Below are 22449 nucleotides of genomic sequence, written 5' to 3' on the forward strand. Positions count from 1 at the left end.
GAAGAAGGTCACATCAGTCCTAATTGTCCTAAGCCAAAGAAGAACCAGTCAGGAGGAAAGGTTTTTGCTTTGACCGGGTCAGAGACTACTCCAGAGGACAGGTTGATTAAAGGTACGTGTTTCATTCATGGCACACCTTTAGTTGCAATTATTGATACTGGAGCAACTCATTCTTTTATTTCCTTGGATTGTGCTATGAGGTTGAATCTTGAGATATCTGATATAAATGGAAGTATGGTTATTGACACTCCTGCGTCGGGTTCAGTAACTACTTCGTCTGCATGCCTGAATTGTCCGGTTGACATTTTTGGTAGAGAATTCGGGATGGACTTAGTGTGCCTTCCGTTGAAAGAACTTGATGTGATCCTGGGAATGAACTGGTTGGAGTTCAACCGTGTTCATATCAACTGTTTTACAAAGACGGTAATCTTTCCTGAAGAGGTTAGTAATGATAATCTGGAGATGACAGCTAGACAGGTGAATGAGGCTATCGGAGATGGTGCAGCAGTGTTCATGTTGTTGGCATTGATGAATGTGAAAGAGAAAGTGGCGAGAAGCGAATTGCCTGTGGTGTGTGAGTTTCCAGAAGTTTTTCCAGAAGATGTGAATGAATTACCACCGGAAAGAGAAGTGGAGTTTTCGATTGAATTGGTTCCGGGAACTAGTCCAGTGTCGATGGCACCGTACCGTATGTCACCGTCTGAATTGGCTGAACTAAAGAAGCAGTTAGAGGAATTGCTTGAGAAGAAATTTATTCGTCCTAGTGTTTCGCCGTGGGGTGCGCCGGTGTTACTAGTAAAGAAGAAAGAGGGTTCAATGAGGCTGTGTGTAGATTACAGACAATTGAACAAGGTTACCATCAAGAATCGGTATCCATTGCCGAGGATTGATGATCTGATGGATCAGTTGGTTGGAGCATGTGTATTTAGTAAGATTGATCTGAGGTCTGGGTATCATCAGATACGTGTGAAAGATGACGATATTCAGAAGACTGCTTTTAGAACGAGGTATGGACATTATGAGTATTCTGTAATGCCGTTTGGGGTTACTAATGCACCTGGTGTTTTTATGGAATATATGAACAGGATTTTTCATCCTTATCTCGATAAGTTCGTGGTGGTATTTATAGATGATATTCTGGTATATTCTAAGAATGAGGAAGAACACGCAGAGCATCTCAGAACTGTGTTAGGATTGTTGAAAGAAAAGCAACTTTTTGCCAAACTGTCGAAGTGTGAATTCTGGTTGGAAGAAGTCAGTTTTCTTGGGCATGTGATTTCTAAGAATGGTATTGCTGTGGATCCTACAAAAATTGAAGCTGTGTCTCAGTGGGAAGCTCCGAAGTCAATATCAGAGATTCGTAGTTTTCTTGGTCTTGCAGGTTATTACAGAAAGTTCATTGAGGGGTTTTCAAAGTTAGCATTGCCGTTAACTAAACTGACCAGGAAGGGACAAGCCTTTATTTGGGATGCCAAGTGTGAAGAAGGATTCCAAGAGCTTAAGAGGAGATTGACTAGTGCTCCTATTTTGATTTTGCCGAATCCGACAGAATCATTTGTGGTTTATTGTGACGCATCACTGATGGGTTTAGGTGGTGTATTGATGCAGAATCAACAAGTGGTCGCTTATGCGTCGAGACAACTCAAAGTGCATGAAAGGAATTATCCGACTCATGATTTGGAGTTGGCAGCCGTGGTCTTTGTTTTGAAGTTGTGGCGACACTATTTGTATGGTTCGAGATTTGAGGTGTTCAGTGATCATAAGAGCTTGAAGTATCTCTTTGATCAGAAAGAGCTGAATATGAGACAGAGAAGGTGGTTAGAATTTCTGAAGGATTACGATTTTGGTTTGAATTACCATCCGGGAAAGGCAAACGTCGTGGCTGATGCATTGAGTAGGAAGACTTTGCATATGTCTAAGTTAATGGTGAAGGAATTGGATTTGATTGAACAATTCAGAGACTTGAGTTTAGTGTGTGAAGGTACTCCTACTAGTGTTAAATTGGGTATGCTGAAGCTGACTAGTGGTATTCTTGAAGAAATCAGAGAAGGTCAGAAAGCTGATGTTGGATTGATTGATAAGTTGACTTTGATTAATCAAGGCAAGACTGGTGAATTCAGAGTCGACGAGAATGGTATACTAAGGTTTGGTGATAGAGTTTGTGTTCCTGATGTTGATGAACTCCGGAAGCGCATTTTGGAAGAAGGACACCGTAGTGGGTTGAGTATTCATCCTGGTGCTACTAAGATGTATCATGATTTGAAAAAGTTGTTTTGGTGGCCTGGAATGAAGAAGGAGATTGCTGAATTTGTGTATTCTTGTTTGACTTGCCAGAAGTCAAAGATTGAGCATCAGAAACCATCTGGGTTTATGCAACCGATGTTTATTCCTGAGTGGAAGTGGGATAGCATATCAATGGATTTTGTTTCGGGTTTACCGAGAACTGTCAGAAATTGTGAAGCTATCTGGGTTGTGGTAGACAGGTTGACGAAGTCTGCACATTTTATACCGGTGAGAATGGATTATCCGATGGAGAAGCTAGCTCAGTTATATATTGAGAAGATAGTTAGTCTTCATGGTATTCCTTCAAGTATTGTGTCGGACAGAGATCCGAGGTTTACATCTAAATTCTGGGAAGGTTTGCAGAAAGCTTTGGGTACTAAGCTGAGATTGAGTTCTGCTTATCATCCGCAGACTGATGGACAGACCGAGAGGACGATTCAGTCGTTAGAGGATTTGTTACGTGCTTGTGTGTTGGAAAAAGGAGGTACTTGGGATAGTTATCTGCCTTTGATTGAGTTTACCTACAACAACAGTTATCATTCGAGTATCGGTATGGCTCCGTTTGAGGCTTTGTATGGTAGGAGATGTAGGACGCCGTTGTGTTGGTACGAATCTGGTGAGAGTGCTGTGATTGGTCCCGAAATTGTACAACAGACTACAGAGAAGATTAAGATGATTCAGGAGAAAATGAAGGCTTCTCAGAGTCGTCAGAAGAGTTATCATGACAAAAGGAGGAAAACACTTGAGTTTCAAGAGGGAGATCATGTGTTTATGAGAGTTACTCCTATGACAGGGATTGGTCGGGCAGTGAAGTCGAAGAAGTTGACTCCGCGTTTTATTGGACCATTCCAAATTTCTGAAAGAGTGGGAGAAGTGGCTTATCGTATCGCTTTACCGCCGATGCTTGCGAATTTGCATGATGTGTTTCATGTATCTCAGTTGAGGAAATATGTTTCAGATCCGTCCCATGTGATCTAGGTAGATGATATACAGGTGAAAGATAACTTGACGGTTGAGACTTTACCTGTGAGGATTGAGGATCGAAGGCTGAAACAATTGCGTGGCAAGGAAATAGCTTTGGTCAGAGTGGCTTGGGGAGGACCAGCTGAAGGCAATGTTACCTGGGAGCTTGAGAGTCAGATGAAGGACTCTTATCCAGAACTTTTTCCTGAGGTATGTTTTCGAGGACGAAAACTCTTTTAGTAGGGGAGAGTTGTAACACCCGTATAATTTTAATATTAATTTAATTGGATTATTGAATTAATAATTAGAATTATTAGGGATTTTGTGAAAATAATGGTTTATGGCATTTGGGCCATATGAGTAATTAGTAAAAGAGGGAGGGTAATTTTATAATCCTTTTTACTAAATTATTATATTATTTTCATAAACATTTGGAACTGGGAAGGAAGAAAGAACGTGAAAGAACGAAGGCTGAGAACACGAGGAACTGAAGGAGATCTGTAGAGGGAGAGACCAAAGATCAAGAATTCTTATCTGAGGTAAGGGGGGACTCTCCGTTTAATCTCTATTATCGTGTTATGAGTAGTAATGTGGACTAGGAATATTATTTGGTTGATTGATTCCACATTCTGAAACATTCATCTGTGTTCATCATTTGGGTTTGAACTGTAATCCCTAATAATTGATAGATTAGGATATGATGAATAGAATTGGTTAGAGAATCATATGCTATTGTTTGTGGATGAATTCGTACACTGTTGGATGCATTTTTCTGGTTTTTGGACTCAATTTCGTAGACTGGTATGAGTGGGAACGAATGGGTTTTTGGACTGTGTCGAATTCTGCAGGTTACTGGGCATTTCTGGCATTTCGCGTATGAAACAGTGCCATACGCGTATAGAATGAGGCTGATACGCGTATGGGGGACACTCCCAAGGGGCTATACGCGTATGATACGCAGTTGCCCTGTCCCAAGAGCCGTGTACTGGTGTTTTGCGTATGAGAGCGTATGAGGATGCTCATACGCGTATGGAATTTTGGAAGGAGAAAAATGATTCTGGTGATACGCGTATGGTGAGGCTGATACGCGTATGAGTTGGTTCTAGGCCATTTTGAATTCTGGTAAAACGCGTATGATACGCGTATGAGGCAAGGTGATACGTGTATGGACGCGTATGGATCATATGATACGCGTATGGCGTGCTGTGTGTGAAATTTCTGTTTTGTGATTTTTCTGGAAAGTTCGATGATGTGTAACTTTCGGTTGGTATACCTGTTTGTGTACTGTGTAAACCTTGTGATGTGATTCTGTGGTTACTGATGATTGATTATGTTGAATGATGTGATATATATATGAACATGCTTGTTATTGATGATGATGATGATGAAATGAGTATAGTTGATGCTGCTCATAGATTGGTAATGATGAAAGTATGTTATATATATGTTACATGCATTCATAAACATGAGTTGAATCCTATATGATGAGAGGATTCATCGAGGGGCAGAATTCCCATTGTGTGGAATTGGTGCCGGCAGGACCGTTTCTGAATTGATGATAGATCGGTCGGTGGATGATTCCACTGGTGACGATTGGTACCACATGCATAGTGTCAGTTTCATACATGTACATGATTTGTTATAGCATGATTATATATGTTGTGTGTTGATTACCTGTTTATCTGTGGATATATGAATGGAGACTGTCTGAATATGAAACGATTGGGTGAATAATATAACTATGACATGTTATTATTTGTGATGTGATAACATTGGTTAACTGTGATGAGACTCACCCTTACTTGTTGTCATTTTCAGATTGAGGATAGCGGCGCGACTTGGTGAGGACTAGCTCATAAGTCGGTTATTAGTTATAGTGTCGGTGTCATGCTCTGGTAGATGTAACACTGGGAACACGTTTGTCTTTGAGTTGGTTATAACTCTATTTGGTTGTTGATTGAGTCAGATACATTATGAGGAATGTTGACTCTGTGTGTTTTCAATTCCGCTGTGTAAAACATGATTTATTTAATGAGTTATAAATTCAGTTGTTTTCAGCGAATGCATGACTATACTGACGTGGTGTTTTTATTATTTATGAATTGTGATGCCCCTTGCATGCTTACTCTGATTTATTAATTATTAATTACCGCGGGTTATTAGAGGGGTGTTACAACCGCTGTCCCACCACCATAAGGGATACAACCCACAACATGATTATGAAATGCATGCATCAACCACGACATGCTCATCATTAACATCCACCAACAATTCATAATCATTCGTGTCACAACATACAAGCATAATAATATCACAACCATTTGATATCCACCACAACATAATACATTTAACACCACAATTATATTATCATCGCATCAATCGTAATAGCTAGAAACACCGCATAGCATGTTCGTACCATTACTCAAACTATCACCAAACACAATCCACAAAACTAACAAAATGATTTTTAAATTATAATCCCTTAATATACATCATAAAATAGGGAATTAATTCATCTACCTGGTCCTCGAAACGGCGTACAAAAAGGATTAACGGTTCAGAAGTTACTGATATTTAAAATAAGTATTTTTCCAAAAAGCTTCAGTGGTAACCGGTTACTCCAATTCAAGTAACCGGTTACTACCTTACGGAGTAACCAACGAGTCTATTCATAACAGCGGTAACCGGTTACTTCAAAACCAGTAACCGGTTACTGCCTCCCAGCAGAACCACAGAACACAAAATCCAACAGTGGTAACCGGTTACCCCAATTCAAGTAACCGGTTACTTCACAACGAATAGGTCATCTCAGTGACGTAACCTCAAGTAATCGGTTACCACTCCCCAGGTAACCGGTTACCTCGTACCAGAAACCCCAAAACTCCATTTTTCAGCACCTGCATCAATTCCAAGCCATACCAAAACGTACCATAACGTATTGCAACATCAAACAGCACCAACAAGCACGAAAAATACACATTTACACATACTTCTAATCATGCTTTAACATCATTATTCAACACCAATCATCATTCACAACATAAATTGAACCAAAGTTCTATAAACCCCAAAACCCCAAACACCGACATATAATCCAATTCAGAATCCTAACATACGAATTCAATCGAATCATTCATAATACCCATAATAGAGGTTAATGAGAAGAATCCCCCCTTACTTCGATGTCGAATTCTTGGATGCTCTTTCTCTTCGCACTTGCTCTTCTTCCAATTTCACGTTCAATCTTCTCTTCTCCCTTTTTGGTTCTCTTTTCACAATATTTTCCTCTTTTCTATTTTTATGAAAAATAACCTTATTTTAGAAAAAGGCTTTGCAACTGACACACCCCCCAATTGCTACTTGCGACACTGGCCCATTAGCCTTATTTCATCCATATTTCTCAAATAATTCAATTAATTCTAATATTTAATAAAAAAATTAATTAAATTAAATAAAGAATTTTATGGGGTGTTACATAGATAAAAGCCAAGGAAAGAAACAGTCTAACCGAAATAAGAAGCCAACACTTGACATTAAGATTCAAGGTATATTTCCCATCCTTTGGACTATCAATACTAACAAGTTACTGTAGCAACCTGACCTAAAAATTAAGCTTTTAGAGTCGCCACCTATTCTACCAAGGCGAATAGGAAACCTATGCAATTAAGAGATCAGGGTAAGATACTATATTCAGGTCGAGGGAAGGTGTTAGGCACCCTCAACCCTTTCCTATGGCTTTGAATCTAAGGTAAAGGTTTATGGCTAAAATATTGAATAGGGGAAAAATTGAGATTTTAGGAAAGGGGACTCGCCTTGTTGCCAAGTGCCTACGTATCTCCTTATGGAGAATCAGAGTCAACATAGTTCGGGCACATGATTGTACGCCTTAGAATTGATTATAGAGATTGTGTGAAGTTGTTTTGAAATTGTTTTGACGCTCTTCGAATTGCCTATCGCAGTTTGAATTTGATTTGAAAGGGCATTTTGAGTTGCCCAGGATAAAAATCCTGTAGTATCGTGGTTTAGTGTATTTTAGATGTTTCGGGCGTACAACCCTGATTTGGCACAATTAACCGCAATGATCAATAGGTTTGATCACCATAGTTAAAAGATTGGGGTTTTGCACCATTACCAATTCAAATCGATTGATTCGATTATCACTAATAATGAATTAACGTATTTTATTATTTTATGAATTTGTATTTTTATACTGTTACCTCTCATAACCGATTAATACGATTACAAATAATAACAAATTGATAAGGTATGCTAATCATCATAACCAATAAGACGGTTAAAACCATTTAGCAAAATAATGTTTATTTTAATTTATAGGATTTGATTAATTAAATTAATCGATTATTAATCATCGCGACCAATAGATTTAGTCGAAACGAATAATAATTTAAATCCTAATATTACTTTGGCCAAATGGGATTGGGTGAACCCTAATACCTTAGTCACAATCTTCTAGGGCTTTTGTGATTTATAATGGTCAAAACCAATTAATTAAATTTTTTTTAAATAATCGAGTAATCGGGAGATAAATCCTAAATCCTCCTATTAGCCTAATCCTAATTTTATATTCTAATCCTAATTAAATTAATTAAACTAAACACAATTTATTAATACTAAATTTTAGAAAAATTAACAATAAAGTAGAAAATTATATAATAAAACCTGGGGCTCAATCATACGCAGCACATCCCTGATGGTCCATGGTGGACCTGCAAACTCACATGCGTTGGATCTAGACATTGATGTGATTCCATGGCTGATAACACGCGTGTAAGGTGGACCTCCGTGGATGAGCAGCACTGGATCGGTAGATAAGCAATTTACTAAAATTATGGTAGCCAGGGGGAGTCGAACCCAGGCTCTTATGTTTACCAGCGGACCTTCTTTCCATCTCTGCTGTGATGACCATTTGTTATACTTAGCATGCCTAAAGTAATTTAACCAAACAAAGTCAGAAAATAAAAATAATAAAAAAACAACAACAGAACTGCGCCCCCCGAATTCATCTTTTTCAGAACACACAACAAATCTTCATCCTTTAGAACACACAAAGATCTTCATCTTCCTCATGGAATTTGGTGCGGTCTGTTCTTGTTCCGGCGTGGGGTTGTTTGGTGTGTGAGCGGTTTCGTATGGCGGCGTGGGGTTGTTTGGTGATGCGCTGCTGGGCTTGCGACGCCGCTAGGGAGATCGGGGAGACGTTGGTAGTTTCGTCGAATTCGTCGGGGTGGTTGGCGCGGCTAAACGTGGTAACACACTCAGAATGCTGATGTTGTTTGTTTCTTTTTGTTGACAATACACCCACGTGAGAGAGAGCCCTATTGGTTTTGTCTGTGTGGCTATATACCAAGGTGTGGAATCTTTGGTGGAAAAGAAACCACCTATTTTTCGGCCTCCCCTTCCTTACAGCATGCTCTCTCTTTTTTATATTCATCTATTTTAGTTAGTTTTTTTTTTTGTTTTCTTAACCTAATGGGCCTACCAAGACTAAACCTATTAATCCTAGAGATAATCCTATAATAATAATTACTGATAATAATATTTACTAATAATACTAACTAATGTTAATTACTAATAATGATAATAATAATAATATAAACTAATGATAATTAATAAAACCTAAAAATAAAAACCTAATAAAAACAATAATAATATTAATAAAAGCTAATTAAAAAATCCTAATATTAACAACAATTAACAATGTTAACTACAAATAGTTAGTCATGTTAAAACAAATAATAATCAAAATGTTAGTAAAACCCTGAAATGCCCCCAAAAATGATAAAACCCTTGTGTTAATTGTGCCCAAGCGCTTGGGTCCCAAAATACCTGTTATCCACACCCCTATTCCAATTTATAGGAGAATGCTGCTTTGAATAGTCCCTTGAACCTTGGATTATTGCGGATGAAATGCGGAGGGCAAATTTTGGGGTATGACAGCTGCCCCTGTTCAATCTTCTTAAACCTGAAGAATCAGATAGGCACGTCTGCCTATCGTGATCTAAAGGTAGAAGATGATTGGACACTGAAATGCCCTAAAATTTGCATGGGAAGAGATTCCGTAGGAGATGGGCTTATAGATGCCATCCAGGGTAAACACCCTTTTTCAAAGTGTGAAGCAGATGCTTTCTGGAAGGAACTACTGTGTTTTGATTGTAGCATGGCCTGAAAAGGCAACCTGAATATTATGCAATGGTATGATGCATGCGATGTATGATGCAGTAAGCTTCTCAAAATAAATGAGAGTGGTGTTTGTATATGCATTATGTATGAATGAGGTATGTTAGTTGAATGATGCATGATTGTTAGTTATGTCAATTGAAGTATGTTAGTAATTCTGAAAAGAAAGATAAAACCTTTGCGTGTTATTGGTGATGTTTTGGAGAATATCACTGCCGAGGGACTAACGTGATAAACCCAATTGAGGAATCGTTTGAAAAATCTTGTATGCCTGGAAAAGCTCCTAGAAAGGATGTAATACGTCTTGAAGAAGACTTCCTGGAAAGGTTCCTGAAAGGGAATAGCGAGGACCTTCTGTTGGTTGTGTAATTGGCTTGCTATGGTCAGCAAGCTTCCGCAGTTTGTGAACCCCCACTTACTATAGTTCTAGTAAGTTTCCGTAGTTTGTGAACCCCAACTTACTATAGTTCTAGTAAGTTTCCGTAATTTGTGAACCCCCACTTACTGTAGTTCTAGTAAGTTTCCGTAGTTTGTGAACCCCAACTTACTATAGTTCTAGTAAGTTTCCGCAGTTTGTGGACCCCTACTTACTATAGTTCTAGTAAGTTTCGCAGTTTGTGGACCCCTACTTACTATAGTTCTAGTAAGTTTCGCAGTTTGTGGACCCCTACTTACTATAGTTCTAGTAAGTTTCGCAGTTTGTGGACCCCTATAGGATTGCTTGCTATAGTTCTAGCAAGTTCACCTGCACCAACAGGGTTATCTGCGAGCGTTATCGCAGAATTTACCTGTACCATTTTATTTCTGTAAATGCGTATGCATCATGTTTATGCGTTATGCACATGCCCCTGTCGTTTGTATAATGCGTATGTGTGAATGCTTACACGTGTAGATGTTACCTGTATATTGATGAATGTATGCACTAATGTATATATGATAACCCCGACACCTGACCTCCTTACCACTCATCTCCTTATCACCCATTGAACTTGTTTATTCCATGCTTGCACTTATACTCTGACTATGCTTATGCTGGCTTTGTAATGTTTATGTATGCTTATGCTTATGCGTATGTTTGGTTGACGTAATGAGTGGAACGAAGTAATGTCTTCTGTAAGATTACCTGAAAAGGTCTTTTTGGAATGGAAGTGAATGTTTGTCTTAAAGAAGACTATCTGAAATGATTTATCGAAATGGTAGCAATTTGTCTTAGAGAAAACCACCTGTAAAGGCTCTTAGAGTAGATAGAAATTTGTCTTAAAGAAGATCGCCTGAAAAAGTTCTTAGCAAGGAATGAAGAATGTATTTAAAGACGACTACCTGAAAAGGTTGAAAGATGTCTTGAAGAAGACTACCTGAAGAGGTTCCTGAGAGGGATGATGGATTATTTTTGAAAAAGACTACTTGAAAAGGTACTTAGGACAAGAATGTCTCGAAGAAGACTACCTAAACAGGTGCTTAGAAGAAGGATGTCTTGAAGAAGACTACCTCTAAAGGTACTTAGAAAAAGAATGTCTTGAAGAAGACTACCTCAAAAGGTACTTAGAAAAGGGAACGTCTTGAAAAAGACTACCTGAAAAGGGACTTTAGAAAGAGGGATGTCTTAAAGAAGACTACCTGAAAAGGTACTTAGAAAAAGAATGTCCTGAAGAAGACTACCTAAACAGGTGCTTAGAAAAGGGAACGTCTTGAAAAAGACTACCTGAAAAGGGACTTTAGAAAGAGGGATGTCTTAAAGAAGACTACCTGAAAAGGTACTTAGAAAAAGAATGTCCTGAAGAAGACTACCTAAACAGGTGCTTAGAAGAAAAATGTCTTGAAGAAGACTACCTCAAAAGGTACTTGGAAAAATAAATGTCTTAAAAAGACTACCTGAAAAGGTGCTTAGAAAAAGAATGTCTTGAAGAAGACTACCTCAAGAGGTACTTAGAAAGGTAATGTCCTGAAGAAGACTGCCTGAAAAGGAACTTAGAAAAGAAATGTCTTGAAAAAAGGCTACCTAAAGAGGTTCTTGGAAATGGTGATAATTTGTCTTGCATAAGACAGCTTGAGGAAACTCCTAGAAAGGATCGTGAGATTCGTCTTAAAGAAGACCACATAAAGAGTTACGGTGTAATGTATCAACCAATGTATGTAATGCGTGATTTGTATGTATTTGTGTGATGCTCCAATGGTAGGTTACTAATAACCAAAGCGTATATAGTTCGCTGGAGTTGCAGGTCTGTTTGCTAGGATGGGGTGTGATGCTAGCGCGATTTCCCAATACCTGTTTTGTTTGAGCTTGGAAGATCGTAGTTAGGAGAAAGATTTGTTCGATGTTGTAAAGTGTGAGAACGCCTTTTTTTTATGTTGTGCGCCTTATGGATTTGATATCCATTGCCCCAATATTTTCATGGAAAAAGATGCTTATGAGGGAAGTGCCCCAGGAAATAGCCTCGTCGGATGCTTTGCCGTTTAGATTAAAGGGTGTGCCCTTGGTTTCCATGATATGGAGGACTATCCATAGTGTGTTATCCTTCTGAATTTGAATTCTTCCCATGTTTGACATGCCCCTGTTTGAGATTGCTTCGAGATGTGCCCCGAGTCGATTGAACCTTAGGAAGACTGCCCCTAGTTAGTAGGATGTTCGATTGTATGCCCCCGTGCTCCTTGAAATTTTTGCCCCTGTTTAGGAGAACCCCCTAGATGTGGTTTCCCCATTCAAGAGTCTTTATCAAAAATGATCACCTTTGTGCTAAGTGTATACTCGTAGATGACGTTGTACCCTTTGAGAAGTAACTCTAATGTGATGAGTATGCAAGTTTTTTGAAATCGAAATCCGTTATGAATTAGGACTGGGTGATTTAAGAAATGAATGCTTGAAGAAGCGTAGTGGTTAGAAATAGTTTTAACAAACATAGGAGTCAGTATAACAAATCCTGCTTAATATGCTTTCATGGTTAACCTTGCCTCAATTAGGACTTTTAAATGTTGTAACTTGGCCTGGTTCATGTTTTAAGAAACAATGGCTATAAGGCTCAAAATTTTATTTATCCCACCCCTTTCTCCTTGATGTTCTCCAGATCCTAAAAATTCGCCTAATCCAATGGATGTGCTTTGTTTGCAAGAGAATCGTTTCAGTTTCGATGTTGAGCAGAAGCCTTAGTAGAGATCCAAACTTTGATGACATATGTTGTAAAGATCCAAGCATTGATGTGAAGCTTTGATGGTTTAGCAGTCACAAGATTATCCTTTGTATTTCGCCTTTGTTTTTATCCCTTATTTTTGCATGAGCTAATTCTTTTGAGTTTGACCCATCGGGATGCCCCAATTTTGCCTAAGTCTTTTTGTTTCCTTTTATGGAATTTTCATTTTGACTTAGCGGGCGTTTTTTATTCTTGAAAGCTCCTTTTGAGATTGATTCTTGGATATTGCATGTTGTGACTGCTATGTTGATTTTGATTTGTAAGCTTCGCCTTTGATACTTCCTCGATCTTGAATGATGTAATGAGGAAGAAGGTGTTGTAAATGTTACCTCCATTGCTTCCTCAATCTTGGATGAATGCGAGGAAGAAGATATGCTTGAACCTTATGCTTGGATTGACTGATTCTCTTGGCAACCAAAATACATCATTGAATTAGTTGACATCTACCCTGCCCCTGGTTAAAATTAAGGTTCTTTTGAAAAGTAGAAACAAACTCCAACTCCTGGCTCGAGGGGGTAACGAGGGATTAACATCCTTATATCTCCACTGTTTGGGAATGGAAACAATGCCTGTACATCCTCGGCTTGGTCTTACCTTGAAAGCATACGTTTAGCCGGACTTAGTCATTTGTATTCGTCATTCTCCCCCAAGTTTGTTAATAACCCTAAAAATAGGAGTGTGTGACTGGAAAGTCATAGTAGTGAGTGAATGAAATGAATGAATTGATTCCAAAACCTGCATGGTCATCCCATTAGAATTGCTAATCCGAAGGTACAGCTTTTATCCTGAGCGACACTTAGCGATTGTAGAGTTGAAATTGTGAGCACGGTAAACGCCTATTGATCCTAGGGATAATCTCCTTTGTAGATCCACTGATCTTGTTTTACTCCTTAGTTCTTTAGAATTGTAGAAGTAAAAGGGTAACCTCGAATTCTTCTTTGGACATGTCAAACCTGTAGAGAATAAACCGTCAGCGGTGGGTTTTCGTCGTATCGGAACTTCATGAGCTTCCTTTGACTGAACCTCTTTTGCTTTTCCCAAGGATAGTATCACCTATAACCCTTTTTCCTTTGGTATGGGGTTGACATATGTCGCATTCCCTCCATCGGAGTCATGCACCTTTGCTCAGGGTATTGCCCCAATTGGACTGACCCTTACCCCAGGTTATCGTAGAGCGTCCTTGAAAGTTTGATATGTTCTAAGATGAACCCCTTTATGACTAGATACATCTTGAGTGTATCTATGAGGGAACTCTTTGTTGAACTAATCATTGCTCGATGACAACCTTTATTGTATTCATAATCATGTTATGACAAGGCATGGACATGCGGCTGGCATGGCGAGAGGCATCTTTTTCTTTAGCAAGACTAAGATCTTTTATTCTCCTTGCTCCATAGTCTACGATCCTTTGATTTTTTTGAGTTTCCGGAAACCGGCTAGCACGGTTGGTATGGATGCGGGCGAAGATAGAAATGCAAATGAGAATGTATGAATGTATGAAAATGCCAATGCACGCGTAAGCGAGAGACTCCTTGTATTGTAACTCCGTGTATGCAGACGTGTAACATATGATCCTAGGGATGGCCTTAGAGGCGACATTAGACCCTCTTGGAATCTTTGCAGGATAAATGTTATGACACACTAAAGGAAATCCCTTGGATTCGAGAGTATGCAGAAGATAGCGGCTAGTGACCGTTCAAGATAGTCACTAAATCTCATGGCCATCGAGAGGCCAATCAACGTGTACCAATGAATTTGTCCCTCGTGGGAAGGTTCTCTATGCGGAACACAACCTATCTAAGGACGATATGGACGAAGAGAAATCCCTATATGCTAGGGATGTGATGTGTAAATGGAGATCCCGAACTCTACAAGTCAGAGGGTGCGCGGGAATAAGCATGGAGTGACCGTTCAGGACAGTCACTAGATTTCATAGCCATCGAGAGGCCAATCGAACGCATGCTAGTGAAGTTGTCCTTCGGGGAAGGACGCGTCGTTGTGAAAACGCACGAGTGTGAAAGAAAATCCCTATAGGCTAGGGAGTACGTAAGAGTAAGCACGGGGTGACCGTTCAAGACAGTCACTGAATCGCATGGCCATCGAGAGGCCAATTGACGTGTGTTAATGGAAATGTCCTTCGGGGAAGGACATGCAGTTGTAGATACAAGGATATAAAAGTAAAATCCCTACAGGTTAGGGAGTGCGTAGATGCGGGCGCGGAGTGATTGTTCATGATAGTCACTTAGTCTCATGGCTATCGAGAAGCCAATCGACGTGCGTAAGCGAAGATGTCCTTCGTGGGAAGGACACGTATTTGCAAGAATACGAGGATATAAAAATAAAATCCCTACAGGCTAAGGGATGCATAGATGGTGATGTCCTTCGTGGGAAAGACATGATCTTTAGAAATTAGAGTCCCTACAGGCTAGGGACCACGTGGGGATACCTGCAAAATCGAAACACATGGATATTCGAAGTATATAAATTGCAAACATATGAAGAGAACAGCAGCACAAAAGTCCTAGGTTCATAGGTTTGACGTAGCGGCTCTAGGGAGCCTACCCTTTTTTTTGGGAGTGTTCTAGAAGGTCTCATGGGGTCGTTCGTAACCTCCGAGACTTTTTCGTCTCTTCGGATTTTGGAACAACTCATTTTATCCATGAGGTTCGAATTTTTGGGGTAGGTTCCCGGAGAGATCAGCTAAGTATCCAGTCCAGCCCTCCACAAAGTCAAGCTTCGTTTCGGACCTTTCCGAATACCTAACCCACTCCGAGTGGAGTTATCAGTGAGACTCGTAAGGCGATTCATGTCCCCTTTTGGTCTCAAAGTTAACTCCCACACTTAGGTTTTAACAACAATATAATATACCCAACAGATGCAATAGAAATAGAATATTCACTTAAATAAATATTTAATTACATTGCAGTAATGAAATCGGAGAGGAAAATAAATAAATAAAATTTAAATATTTATACTAACCTCGAAATCCGGCCGCTTATAGTTTAGACAATATATTAAAGCAGCGAATATTTAAAAATATATATTCACAAATAAATGAATAACAAAAAATTAAAAAAATAGATATTTACAAAAATAAATAAACCCTAATTTTTGGCGTATTAGCCAAACCCTAAAAATTTCGCCAAAAACCTAAACCGTTTGCCACAGACCTAAACCTAAACCCTCTCAAGCCTTAGGAGCATAGTAATTCACTGTTAAGTGTATCCCCAGCAGAGTCGCCAGCTGTAGCAACCTGCCCTAAAAATTAAGCTTTTAGAGTCGCCACCTATTCTACCAAGGCGAATAGGAAACCTATGCAATTAAGAGATCAGGGTAAGATACTATATTCAGGTCGAGGGAAGGTGTTAGGCACCCTCAACCCTTTCCTATGGCTTTGAATCTAAGGTAAAGGTTTATGGCTAAAATATTGAATAGGGGAAAAATTGAGATTTTAGGGAAGGGGACTCGCCTTGTTGCCAAGTGCCTACGTATCTCCTTATGGAGAATCAGAGTCAACATAGTTCGGGCACAGGATTGTACGCCTTAGAATTGATTATAGAGATTGTGTGAAGTTGTTTTGAAATTGTTTTGAGGCTCTTCGAATTGCCTATCGCAGTTTGAATTTGATTTGAAAGGGCATTTTGAGTTGCCCAGGATAAAAATCCTGTAGTATCGTGGTTTAGTGTATTTTAGATGTTTCGGGCGTACAACCCTGATTTGGCACAATTAACCGCAATGATCAATAGGTTTGATCACCATAGTTAAAAGATTGGGGTTTTGCACCATTACCAATTCAAATCGATTGATTCGATTATCACTAATAATGAATTAACGTATTTTATTATTTTATGAATTTGTATTTTTATACTGTTACCTCTCATAACCGATTAATACGATTACAAATAATAACAAATTGATAAGGTATGCTAATCATCATAACCAATAAGACGGTTAAAACCATTTAGCAAAATAATGTTTATTTTAATTTATAGGATTTGATTAATTATATTAATCGATTATTAATCATCGCGACCAATAGATTTAGTCGAAACAAATAATAATTTAAATCCTAATATTACTTTGGCCAAATGGGATTGGGTGAACCCTAATACCTTAGTCACAATCTTCTAGGGCTTTTGTGATTTATAATGGTCAAAACCAATTAATTAAATTTTTTTTAAATAATCGAGTAATCGGGAGATAAATCCTAAATCCTCCTATTAGCCTAATCCTAATTTTATATTCTAATCCTAATTAAATTAATTAAACTAAACACAATTTATTAATACTAAATTTTAGAAAAATTAACAATAAAGTAGAAAATTATATAATAAAACCTGGGGCTCAATCATACGCAGCACATCCCTGATGGTCCATGGTGGACCTGCAAACTCACATGCGTTGGATCTAGACATTGATGTGATTCCATGGCTGATAACACGCGTGTAAGGTGGACCTCCGTGGATGAGCAGCACTGGATCGGTAGATAAGCAATTTACTAAAATTATGGTAGCCAGGGGGAGTCGAACCCAGGCTCTTATGTTTACCAGCGGACCTTCTTTCCATCTCTGCTGTGATGACTATTTGTTATACTTAGCATGCCTAAAGTAATTTAACCAAACAAAGTCAGAAAATAAAAATAATAAAAAAACAACAACAGAACTGCGCCCCCCGAATTCATCTTTTTCAGAACACACAGCAAATCTTCATCCTTTAGAACACACAAAGATCTTCATCTTCCTCATGGAATTTGGTGCGGTCTGTTCTTGTTCCGGCGTGGGGTTGTTTGGTGTGTGAGCGGTTTTGTATGGCGGCGTGGGGTTGTTTGGTGATGCGCTGCTGGGCTTGCGACGCCGCTAGGGAGATCGGGGAGACGTTGGTAGTTCCGGCGAATTCGTCGGGGTGGTTGGCGCGGCTGAACGTGGTAACACACTCAGAATGCTGATGTTGTTTGTTTCTTTTTGTTGACAATACACCCACGTGAGAGAGAGCCCTATTGGTTTTGTCTGTGTGGCTATATACCAAGGTGTGGAATCTTTGGTGGAAAAGAAACCACCTATTTTTCGGCCTCCCCTTCCTTACAGCATGCTCTCTCTTTTTTATATTCATCTATTTTAGTTAGTTTTTTTTTGTTTTCTTAACCTAATGGGCCTACCAAGACTAAACCTATTAATCCTAGAGATAATCCTATAATAATAATTACTGATAATAATATTTACTAATAATACTAACTAATGTTAATTACTAATAATGATAATAATAATAATATAAACTAATGATAATTAATAAAACCTAAAAATAAAAACCTAATAAAAACAATAATAATATTAATAAAAGCTAATTAAAAAATCCTAATATTAACAACAATTAACAATGTTAACTACAAATAGTTAGTCATGTTAAAACAAATAATAATCAAAATGTTAGTAAAACCCTGAAATACCCCCAAAAATGATAAAACGCTTGTGTTAATTGTGCCCAAGCGCTTGGGTCCCAAAATACCTGTTATCCACACCCCTATTCCAATTTATAGGAGAATGCTGCTTTGAATAGTCCCTTGTACCTTGAATTATTGCGGATGAAATGCGGAGGGCAAATTTTGGGGTATGACAGTTACCACTTGGGGATCCAAATGAACTTATTAACTTTAACACCACTTTGCATTAAGCACATTAAGATTCTGACAAAAATCAGGCAGAGTAACGACTGTTTTTCGGATAAATTCTGCCTTGGCATTAACCATCAAGGACTTTCAAGGAAATACCTGCATACACAAACAAACAACAATCCAATGCCAGACAGACAAAATAACAACAAAGTAACAACAGAATAATATGGTCCAGAGGTACTAAGTCCAAAAGTCCACGTCTCCAAAATGCTCGGGATAGTAACCAATAGTCTATAGGTCCTTTAGTGTTTTTTAGATTTTTGTTATTTATTAGTGTTTTAGCACAAAAATAGAGTATGGTCCAAGTGGACAAAATGAAAATAGCGGAAACATAAACAAAACGTTTAAATGGACAAAGAGAAAATAGCGGAATATAAGCGTCCAAATGGACAAAGAGAAAGTGGCGGAAACATAAACATGATGAAATAATATAATAAAGCAATAAAGAGAGAAATACAAAGAGAAATATAATAAATTGCAGAAATTAAAGTCAGTTGTTAGATGTTAAAGATAACCATCTTGAAACTTGTCAAGTATGTTATCAAAGTTAGTAATAAAGATCGAGGGTGAGTGAAGAATGTTCTCGAATTTAAATTCAATGGAAATTTATCAGAAGCTTGATAAAATCATAGCGACTACACGATAAACTTCTATAAGTCTTAAATCAACCGCATACAATTCTCTTCCATGTTTGATCTTTTTTATTCGAGGCACGAAATATTGCGCTATGTTAAGCAAATCGCCAAGTGATTTATGTAAAAATCACCCTACAACGAGGCCGGTCAATACTTTATGTGCTAATGGATGCGAGAGAAGTGATATATAGATCACTCTCCGAAAGCAATACCGCATGAAAAGAAAAAAGGGAGCGATCTCGTCTTTACCATGAATCCATAAGAATTCTCAAGGTATTAAGACTTTCATCGATCAAAATAAAAAGAAATAAAAGATGGAACCACATTTTAAAGCTCCTTTCATCCATAATTTCAATCACTTAATATTGCAGATTTGGATTCTCATCCTATTGACGCCATAAGTCCATTGATATTAGAGAGAAATTAGGCCTCTAACTTGTGATTCAAAGAAATAACAAAAGAAGGGAGTAGAAGATGAGTTAGAACCAAGAACAAGTAAAAAAAGGCAAAAAACACATTCTGCTCAAATGTAAATCGATTTGCACAGGGTGTAAATCGATTTGCACAACACAGCATTTCAAAAAACAACAAATAAAGATAAGAAAACTTGTTTAAACATAAAACCAAACACCTTGTGATCTTGGATCAATTTGTGCACGAAAATGTATCAAGTAAGCAAGCAAAACTCAACAATGTAGCACCAAAGGTGCATCAAACATAAACAACAATGGGTCACATCTTGAATTATGGAAAGGATCTAGAATTTTACCAAATCTTTCACAAACTTTAAATCTTCTTCAAGAACACACAAACACAAGCCTTGATCTTTCACAATTGATGAAGAAAATAGTGTTTAGATGGAGGTTTAGCTCAAAGTTAGTGAGGTTCAAGATGTAACTCACTAACTTTTATGGAAAAGAGCTTTGAGTGAGGGGTTCGGAAAGGATGAGAAGAGAAAGAGCAAGAGTTTCTTTGGCTTTCAAAGCTTGAGAAATGAAGAAGGGAATGCCTTAATTTATAGGATTTAGGCTTGGGAATTTTGGTGGTTTGGATTTAGGATTGGAAAATAAAATTAGGCTTGGTAAATGGATTTGGAGCCAAAAATATGATCCAATGGTCTTGTTGCAGTCTCATGAGGGTTTATGATCAAATGATGTAGGAAATCAAATACAAGATCTAAGTCATGCTTCCCATGCTTCCCTTTTCCACATTCGCACTAGTGCAATCAATTTACATCTTGTGCAAATCGATTTGCATTGCTAAAAAAAAGCAAAATCGGGGGCAAAAACAGCTATGCCAATCGATTGCTGCCTTATGCAAATCGATTTTCACTGATGGCAGAAGCAGATCTGGTGCAGAAACAGTTGTGTAAATCGATTTACACCTTATGCAAATTGATTTGCACAGTGAAATTGTTGAAAAATGCTCTTTCTGATGGATATTTTGACTTGATACCTACAAAACACAAACATACAAAAGCACAAGACAATATTTTTGGTATTATGGTTAGTAAAATAACATATACAAGAAAAACATTGGTGCTCGATGATTCCTTTACAGATGAATTGAGCACAACTTCACAAGTAGAGTTCTAAGTCGAAACTTCTTGATTGATGATTGATGTGCCAATGATGTATGATCTTAGGGTCAAAAATTGGGGTATGACAGAGAGTACACCCACGAATGGTGTGGAACATATCGGGCAAGCAGTGTAGTCATATGGAGAAAAGTAATCAAGTTCATATAAGACAGCATGCATATTCACCAAGGATTGAGTGGATTCACAAACATTCTGGAGGTGTTCATAGCTGGCCTAAGCAGTCTCTATCTCGGAGATCACAATAGTCTGAGCTTGGGTTAGTGGCTGATTCTGAGCATCCACCAAGTCTTGAACCATAAAAGTTAATCTTTCAATACCGGAGCGTAGAACAACAACCTCTTCTTGCCACTCATGATCATCAACAATATCGTCTTCCATTTTTTGAAGATTGGCGCGAGTATTGTACCGGTGCGTCAGCTGGACTCTGAGGAGAGGAATGAATACGACTCTGACTCAGATGTGAATGTGAATGTGGTATGATGCATGCAATGTGTAGCGGGGAAATCTGAATTCGAAGCCATTATATTGACTCGACTCAGTATTTTAGTGAAAGTCGCCACCGCGCTTTATTGTTTCCAAAGGAAAAGGGAAAGGAACAAAGAAAACCCAAAGTTTTTTTTAAAACAAAAAGAGATATTAGGTACGAGTGTTGAATATACAAGAGGAAGGTTTTAAGCACCCCTCATATCTTTGGTATTCCACAGGAACCTTTTTGAAAATCTGTGTCTTACGTGCTAAAAAAGGGTTTGTTTTATTTTTAAAATAAGCTCGGGAAAGCATTAAGCCTTGTTCCTACATACCTCCTCGGTGCAGTGGAGAATCCAGAGCTAACGTAGTTCCACTTAAAAGGGAAAAAAGTTTTAAAAGGAATAAAAAATTTATCGTCATCGGAGAGAATACTCAGCCATTGATCTTGAGCATGAGAGCAAATGAGTTCTTTGCGTTGGAAATGAAATAAGGGCTCCAACTCGGATAAAAATCAAAGAGTATGCCACAAGCTCTCTCACGCGGAAAACATCTCATTATATAAATAAATTTCAAAATCGTGGGGTATCGTAACTCGTTACAACAATTAATCGTGTCTAAACATTGAAAGAAAAGCCACTAAGGGCAAAAGATATTTATAAAGAAAAGTTTTAAAAAGGTTTCAAACATAAGAATATTTTGAAAAAGGGAGAATATTTTGAAAATCTAAGAAGGGGAGGAGATGAACAGGCTATCCTAGTGCGTAAAATAAAAGCTAAGGAAAGAAGCGGTCTAACCGAAGTAGAAGTCAACACTTGACATTAAGAGTCAAGGTTGAAGGATAGAAAAACACTTAGAAAGGGGGTGGGGGGGTTTGAATAAGTGTAGTCTAAAGACTTGAACGATAAAAACAAATTGCACAGTTATTTTAATCCTGGTTCGTTGTTAACTAAACTACTCCAGTCCACCCCCAAGGAGTGATTTACCTCACCTGAGGATTTAATCCACTAATCGCAACAGATTACAATGGTTTTCCACTTAGCCCACGACTAAGTCTTCTAGAGTATCCTGATCACAACCTGATCACTCTAGGAACAATGCTTATACACAAGCTAAGACCTTCTTAGAGTTTCTGACCACCACGTGATCACTCTAATTACAACTGCTTAGACACAAGCTAAGACTTCCTAGAGTATCCTGATCAACACTTGATCACTCTAGTTACTTACAAATTAATGTAATCAATTCTAAGAGTATTACAAATGCTTCTGAAAAGCTATAATCACAATAGTGATATTTCTCTTAATGTTTAAGCTTAATCTCACTAATATATTACAACAGCAATGTAGTGAGCTTTGATGAAGATGAAGTTTCTGAGCTTTGAGTTGAACAGCGTTTCAGCAAGTTATTCAGAATAGGTTCGTTTAGAATTCGTAACCTTGCTTCTCATCA

This window comes from Vicia villosa, linkage group LG3, assembly GCF_029867415.1.
Source record: "Vicia villosa cultivar HV-30 ecotype Madison, WI linkage group LG3, Vvil1.0, whole genome shotgun sequence".
Taxonomy (NCBI): Eukaryota; Viridiplantae; Streptophyta; class Magnoliopsida; order Fabales; family Fabaceae; genus Vicia; species Vicia villosa.